This window comes from Alligator sinensis, unplaced genomic scaffold (assembly GCF_000455745.1).
Source record: "Alligator sinensis unplaced genomic scaffold, ASM45574v1 scaffold456_3, whole genome shotgun sequence".
NCBI classification, from domain to species: Eukaryota; Metazoa; Chordata; order Crocodylia; family Alligatoridae; genus Alligator; species Alligator sinensis.
In genome coordinates this window covers 1,162,277-1,170,611 of record NW_005842211.1, presented here as the reverse complement: position 1 = coordinate 1,170,611, position 8,335 = coordinate 1,162,277, and positions in this window count along the sequence as shown.

The window sequence follows — 8,335 nt, the reverse complement described above, 5'->3', positions numbered from 1 at the left end:
TGCTTACCACCCTGCTGCCAACAGCACTGGTGACGTCTGCAGGAGCTCCCCACTCACTGCCTCCATGCTCCTGCCACTCCTGCTGCCGTGCCCCACATGCAGCTGGGAATGAGGGTGCTTTAGTGCAAGGGCTGCCTGCCAGCTAGCCCCACACAAGCATCCTCATGCCCCAGCCAGCCCTTCTGTAGCAAATTGAGCTGGAGCAACTCAAGACTGGCAGGCTTGATCCTCAGACCTCCTGCCAGATGGGACTGCTCCTACTGGGCTCCATGTGCTACACATGAATAAACTCTGGAGCTGATTGCTTTGGCATCAGTTGCTTCTGGGCACATGTTTATATGGCGCACCCAGAAGCAAAAAAGTTCAGAGCAATAAACTCTAAAGTTTATTCAAGTGCACTAATTGCACAGGTAGGCACCTTTTGATTGTGAGCATTGACTTCAGTGGACCTTAAGACCAACCTTAAGACTGAGAGTTTGCCTTGCTCCCTTGATTTCAAGTATATATATATATATATATATCATTATTATTCTGCAATATATATATATTGCAGAATTATGTATACATTTTTTCATAATATAAAGGTTTTTTAAAATGTCTGATGATTTTTATAAGCATTCTTGTAGCATGAAAGGCATTTAACTAATCCTGTGCCTCAGGGATTTTACTTGTAACCATTTGGGACCAGGAAGAATTTTTTTCCCCTTCACATATACTACTGCTTGTGGTTTGGGGGTGATTTTTTTACTTCCTCTGAGGCACTGGGATGTTAGTCATAGCTAAGGCTGTCTGAGTTGCTGAGGCTCCAGAGGTTTCTGGATACAGGATCTTGGCTTTTTTCACTCAAGGTCCCTCTGATCGCCAAATGTGGGATTGGGGGTGTTTGTCCTCAGGTCAAACTGGCATACATCATAATAGCTGTGGGAGTAGGTGAGAAGGGAAGTGTTTCTTCTTCTGCAGTGAAGGGCTTGGTCCTTTTCCTAAGATTTTCTGAACATATATTAGCCAACTGCTGTCATTTTCATGACAGGGCATTGGTAGTACCCTCATTACTCCTGGTTTTTACCTGTGACATTTTAGAGGATGTTTTGGATTTTGTTCCTTGTATTTGTAGGCAAGAGTCTGCAATGGCTATTTTGTGAATTCTTCTGGTTAACAAATTCCTGCAAATGCAGAAGACCAGACTTGATGGTCAAAGAGGCACCTTCCAGTTCTACATTCCAAAGTCGAGTAAAAAACAAAGAAGAGATCCACATATGAATGAGGTACAGTGTTCTATATTAGAAATCAATATAATTGTCTAAATATGCCAAGAGTACAAGTCATTTTGGCAAGCAATGAACTATTAAAAAGCAGAACATCAAGGCCTTGGTAGAGCACAAAAACAAAATAGGATATTTGCAACCATGAACACTTATTGTACAGTCTACATTTGCAAAAATAGCTGCACTCTTCAAAGGTTAAAGAAATGTAACTGTTTATAAATATATGGTCACTTGTCTTGTAGGAAATAAATGTATTTGGAAATAAAATATTTTAATTGCAAAGTGCATTGTTCATAAACAGTATAGTAACTCTGGTACTGTAAGTCAGACAGCAGAAATTAAAAACCTTCACCGAACAGGGTTGCTTCAAATAACTTTATATAAAGAATCTGAAAGTCTGGTTTCATTTATTTTTTCTGTCAGTTGTATTGGGTGCTATACAAAGAATTATGTATTTCACAAAAATAACAAAGCCTACATGGTCCTGGCATGAGTACCCCCAGCCTTATACATGTCTAACTTTTATTTTGACAAATATGGTGATTAATTTGTACCAGCCTCTAGATCAAATAGTGACTGGAAGTCAATATAACACAGTCATGTTTTTATAACATTTTTCAATCTGGAATGCATTGTGGATATCTAATATAAGGCACCATTGTTTTTACATACAAGGGATTTACGTTCATGCTGCTCTCATGAGTGCAAAATGCTCTTAATTCACTTTAAAGATGAGGAACCCAAGACAGAGTTGGAGTTAACAAAAGAGGTCTCTGGCAGAACAGAGACCCAAGCCAATCTCTTAAGATACAGGCTAGCAGCCTAAACGCTGAACTATCCTCTCTCATTCACAAATGAGGGTATGCAACTGGAATTCCTCACACTGCCTTACAATAAGGGGAAGGGATTTCTTCCCCCATTGGGGGAAGAATCTGTGTAAGTTCCTTCCCTGAACAAAAAGCTACAAAATCTTTAACTTGTCATATTCAAGAGACAAGACATTAATATCTTTCTAAGGTCTCACCACTAAACTCAATACTCAGTAGCACACATGGATCTTAAATAGCTGCACTGTTCAAAGATTAAAGAAATGTAATTCTTTATAAATATATTGTAATATATTTTGAAGATATATTAATGCTCCTCCAAATGAAGAGCACTTAAATGACTCCTGAAAATTGTATTTAAGGGAATCAAAGTATTTCAGTTATTTGGTTAATTGGTTATCAAAGTATTTCAGTTATAAAACTGCCTTTTTCTTTTTTTGTGCAGCACCTTGCAAAATGGGGACTTGAGCTGTAACTTGGACTCCTGGGAATTACAGAAATAAAAGCAAATAATGCTTAGACTGCTATAAACAACCACCTACAGAAAAGGAGCCTGTTGGATCAAAGTGCTGAAGAAAGGATAGGATTTTAAATTAAAAAGGGCGGGAGGAGGAGGAAGCTTGCAATGTCTCCATTACAACAGGGAAGGACTCCTTAAGCCTGGTTTTTAATGTTGATGTTGGTACATAGATGTCTGGAATTGTTCAGTCAACCACAGATTCTACAGATGCACCTGCACATATATTCACATTTTCTGAGGTCCAGATTGAGACAATCCAGGGAAAGGACTGTCATTCTAAAAGTAATAATTCCATTTCCACTTGCACATGGAAAGCGGAAGGAGATGGATATTGTGCAAGCCTTTGCATGATACAGCATTTCTCCATTCTCTCATACCACCTCAGCTCATATAGACTGCTTAGCTTCTGACAGAGAAGAATCAGTTTAGGATTCACCTACTCCTTACAGCTCCTCTTCCCCTAAGGAAGGCAGAAGTAGAATTCCAGTGGTGCCTACTTATTCTAACTCACACAAGATAGCAATCTGGGCAGGCCAAATAGAAGTAAATGAGGCTTTTACTCCTTTCTCTCTCATATGACACTAAATGGCAAATAACAATCTTGTCTGAGTATCTGGGTACCCAATTTGCACAATATGAGCCAGCAAACCCAGATGTAATGGATGTATCTAAAAATCTGACACACAATCTTATAAAATAATCATCCATAGCCCTACTAGAATACATTTGACTTCAAGCATGAGACATCAACATTTGGATGGAGGCCAAAACCATAACAGAATGTTTGAAATCATGACCAATCATTAAATGGTCTACATTTGACAAAATAGCTGCCCTCATCAAAGATTAAATTGATAGAACTATTAATAAATATATAGCAATTTGCCTTGTGTGGGCAAAATGGGTTAGAATTTCTCCTAGCTGCAAAGAGCATTTTTGTAAATGGTACTGTACATCTAGTACTATAAGCCATTACAGAGCAGATTTTAAAAATATCTTGAGTAAGACATGGAATAGTATAAATCAAGCCTGCTTTATACACGTTTTTTATGAGGAATCTGAAGAGCTGATTTTATTTCTTCTCCCATCATAATTGCACTTGACACAGGGTTACATCTTATGATCACTCAAACTTCAGCTGATGCAGAAGGCAGCTGCCTGTTTGATGCTTAATGCACTGCAAACAATGCTCTGCAGTCTGCACTGGCTTCCGGTTCATTCTTGAGTAGCATAAGTTGGTGCTGCCTTTTAATTTTATTTATTTATTTATTTTCATATAATGGCCTAAATGGTTTGGGTCCTGGATACAATCTACTTCTTCCTGAGCAATGTCCTGTCATTTGTGATCAGAGTCTATGCCTGGAGCAAATGCAATTTTGACAGGAAAGAGCAGTTGGCACCCAGATTTATTTACTTTGTGCTGCAAAACTGATCTTGTTTTCTCAGATTTTTCTTAGGAAAGCAAGTTGACAGGGCTGAGAGTCCAGCCTGAGCTAGGAGATCTATATACCCACTGTAAACTGAAGCTTTTCTTTCAGGCATATACAGGCATTTAGAAATTGAGATCACTGTTGAAAAAAGTAAGCGCTAAATTAGTCTGTGTTTCAGGACTCAGAATACTAGAATCCTTTACATATTTTTTCCGGATAACTATTTTTAATAAACTTTCACATGTATCCTATTTATTTTCTTAACTCTTATGACCATCCTTTATAATTCCCTCAAGCATGTCAAAATTCTAAGCAAAATTCAGATGTTTTCTACCTATTAGGCATCTAAAGTGGTATTTTGGCATCTCAGTACAATCCTATTCTACACTGCTTGAGTTCCTGAAAAACCATTAATACATCTATTACACAACACGACTTCAACTTAGCCTTAAGACTAAGTAACAAAAAATGGAAAGGACCCACCCACCTATTGTATTAATGTTTTTTCAGGGACAGAAGCAAGATGTAATGGGAACGCACTTAGCCTAACAGATAAAATAATATTTGTTCCTCAGTAACTGATACTTGGGTGCTTTGGGTGGTTTTTAAAAATAAAATAAGGGATTCTCCTCTTTTAAAGGGACATTCTTTACAAAACAGATCTTTTCAGTATACATTAAGGGTAAATATGAAGTAAAACCCTGTTTGAAATCTAATGAAAAATTCAAGGTCAAGGAAAAAGAAACAATTGAAGAGTGTGAGCTGGATGTTGAAGAAACATAAATCTAGTTACAAAATATAATTTCCACTTTACTGATCAAAGTTTGGCATCAATAGACTTTTTACCTGGGTATGGCTTCAGAACTGCAAAGATCTTTACCTTGTATCTCTAATTAGCCTGGTCCATTGAAATAGGATGTCATGAACCGGTATCCTAAACCAGCCTCTTCTCCTGACCCACTCTGAAATCAAGAATATCTTTGCATAAAGCTGTGGAAATTGTCTGCTGATTCATTATGGCAGGTGCAGCTTGTTAACCCAAACAGGATATCGGAGGGATGAGTGGGACTTTCTGATAAGAGGAACAGAAAAATAAGGAGGTCCTGCAGGAAACTCTATGAACAGCTAAACCTAACGATAAAGATGTAGCTGAGCACTATCTGCTTGCCCCCTCCCCTCCACCACATTGGTTCTGATTTCTAAATATCCAGGAAAGTAGTGCGTTTGTTTTTGCACAACACACGTAGATTTTGTTTTCAGTGGAGTGGGAACTCATTTGCTCACATCGATACTTCAAGAAACAAAAACTAATTAGATTCTAGTAAGGGTGTTACAATATTATTGTGATGAAGCTCACAGAGATCCATATGAACCATTCTTCCATTCTTTATTCATTCCACAGTAATCTCACTAACAGTACTAACTTTTCAGGTAGAGAGAGCAGATACCAGCAGAAATGTTTGGAATCAAATACTTCCATTTTGGTTTGAATTTACCCCTTAAATTGATTTGCCCATTTAAAAATTACAGATACCTAATGGCTGCTAAGTAGAATAAACATCAGAATGCTTGGTGCTGTTTTCATGAAGAATCCCCTTGATCAATTATTTGATTTGATGGACTTATTTGCCTCCCCCATTTCTTTCTTCGTTCCTGTCACAGCTCTTGGTATGCTGCCCCTTCTGAGGCTGTTTTTTCCAGTCCCCCTATCAAGTGACTAGCCGGGGCTTCTGCTTGTGTCTGTGGACTATGTTCCATTAGTTTTCATGATATCCAGTAGGTCCAATATGCTTGGCACTTATGAGATCTATGGATGGTAAGCAGCAAAACAGAAACAGCTTTAAAATTAAATAATGATTTTATTTGGCAAGAGGTATGCAGCCCTCAGAGAAATGGATTCAAGACATGGACAGAGCTACACACATGATGTCTTACGTACTCCTGATATTTCCCCTCAAGCCAGTAGGTAGTTATGACACAGTCTTGGTCTGGAAGAGAGCAGGTAGCACCAGGTTAAGTGTGCTTACTCCAGATCACTGATTCTCCTTCAGAATGTCTGTCACAGCCTTCAGCAGTAGGAAACCCCTGTTTCTCCTGCTCTTTCTCCATAGCAGATTGTTCAAGAGATATTTTGATCTCACAATTTTCAGCCTTGGCAAGACTGTCTTATGACTAGGGCTGAGTCTAAGAATTTTTGAGGATGTTCTGAGATTGATTCTTATCTCTAGTATTCTTTTGTAGATCCTGATTGGTTTCTTTAACAAGCCTTTTTGATGCAACTCCACACCGAGTAGTCTACAAGAAAAAACAAACATATACACAGACACACATAATATTCACACAAAAAATTGTCCATTCTCGGCTCTTTTTCAACTGCCTTCAATAAAAAGAATAGCCTGATGACTCACTACATTTAAGATAAGATTTCCAAAGCTACCTCGGTGATCTGATGTCCATTTCTAAATATGTGGGCAATCGACACCCCATGACATCATTAAAATCTCAATGTTATTAATATATATATTTAAGACCAATACAAAAATGTTTTTTTGTGTTCTTTCTTTTCAATTTATCCTGCAATTCATAATTGAAGACTTTAGCAAAATATGAAATCATAAGAAACTAATAATATTTTATGGTATTATGTAGGCCTGATACTATGCCATGAAAGCAAAAATTTTTACTATGGTGTTCAGGTGGATCAGACTCTAGATGCTCCAACTGTACCCTAAGCAGCAAACTTATCTTACAGGGGAGATAGCATCTGCATCTTTCTGTTTTGTTTCTGTGTTACTATTTTTCCAAGATGAGTGTCTGACACTAAATTTGGAACTAAAGTTGATCTTGTTGGTTGCAGTTGCCTGATCTGAAGCATTTCATTTGCAGGTTGAAGCGTGGGGTACGATTGCTTGACCTAATAATTTGAAAAATGATTCAAAAGACAAGGAATTTCTGAAAAAGGCCGTGAGATAAGTAAAAATGAAGACTGAAGGATACCTGATTTTCTAGATATACTCCTGGTATCATTTCTTATCCATTCTGTTACACAGAACCTTTTTAGAAAGCAATCAGAATACCAAGAAAAACTACTATACCCCTATTTTGCCTGCCTGGAATTTCCTATTTCTAAATCTGATTCTCCTCAAATGATTATTTCTGTGTATTACTAGTGAAAAGAGGGCTTTGTAAGTGAGTAACTGACTCATTTGAGAACAATGTAAATTACTGTTTCAGTTATTTAAATTTTCTTCTTACATATATATTTTCCTTCTCTCGTGGCTTCTTTCTTGGTATTTTTCTGGGCACAATCTGCTGCATGATATTACCTTTGGTCATAGCGTGTTCCTTATCAATTCTGCCAAATAATCAACCAGCTCAAATACCAGACCTGGGACTCCATCCTCAACTGATTCAGGTAAAATTCTTCATTGATTTTCATTGGGGAGTGTTGCTTGAGCAAGGATTAGAAGAGTAAGTCCCTAGTGGGTGCATGTTTTCATTGGGGAGTTTCCTGTCAAAGTATGAAAAGTACACTCTCTCTATGAACCTTTGGCGGGGGCGGGGGTGAAGCAACATCTAACCAAACCAAAAAAATCTTATATTTCTACCCCCACAGAGAAAAAAAACTGTCTGTCTTTTATGGCAATATTATGGTGTTTCTTATTAAAAGTTGTGAAGTCAATAATAATTTCGAACAGACAGCAGAACACGGCCAGTCAGGAGATTCCATGCTAATTACTACTGACATTCAGTCACCTATCATTCTGATCCTTTGCAGCTTAAACAAAATCAAGGTATTAGCATACGGTGGTGAGACTTTTAAAGAAAAACTCCTAATGCTGCTTTTCAAACAGAAAAATAAGTTTGAGATGGAAGATACTAGATAGAGTACCCAGACCTTGAGTGTATCTGATAATAAACTGATACTGTGTTTGATCTTTGCCAATGGCTGAAATTCTGTCTTATATATAACCTGGTAATGAGATTCATCATGTAATTCCTGCAACTGATAGCAACTAATTAGGTCAAATTAGCTGCACATATGTTACTGGTTCTATTTTGAGTTTAAATCCTCGTGATGGAGCTACCCTCTTACTTGAAGCTGAAATGCTGCTTTGCTTACATTATAGGAAAAAAAACCCCTATTTTATGCTGTGTTGCATTTGCTGTTGCCATCATCAGTTCACTGCCCTATATTAAGACAGCCTTCCATTGGATTGTAATGCTATGTTTATTCTCTTGTCTTTTTTGTTCCCCCTTGCACCCTAAACAATTTGCATAAATCCACTTAAT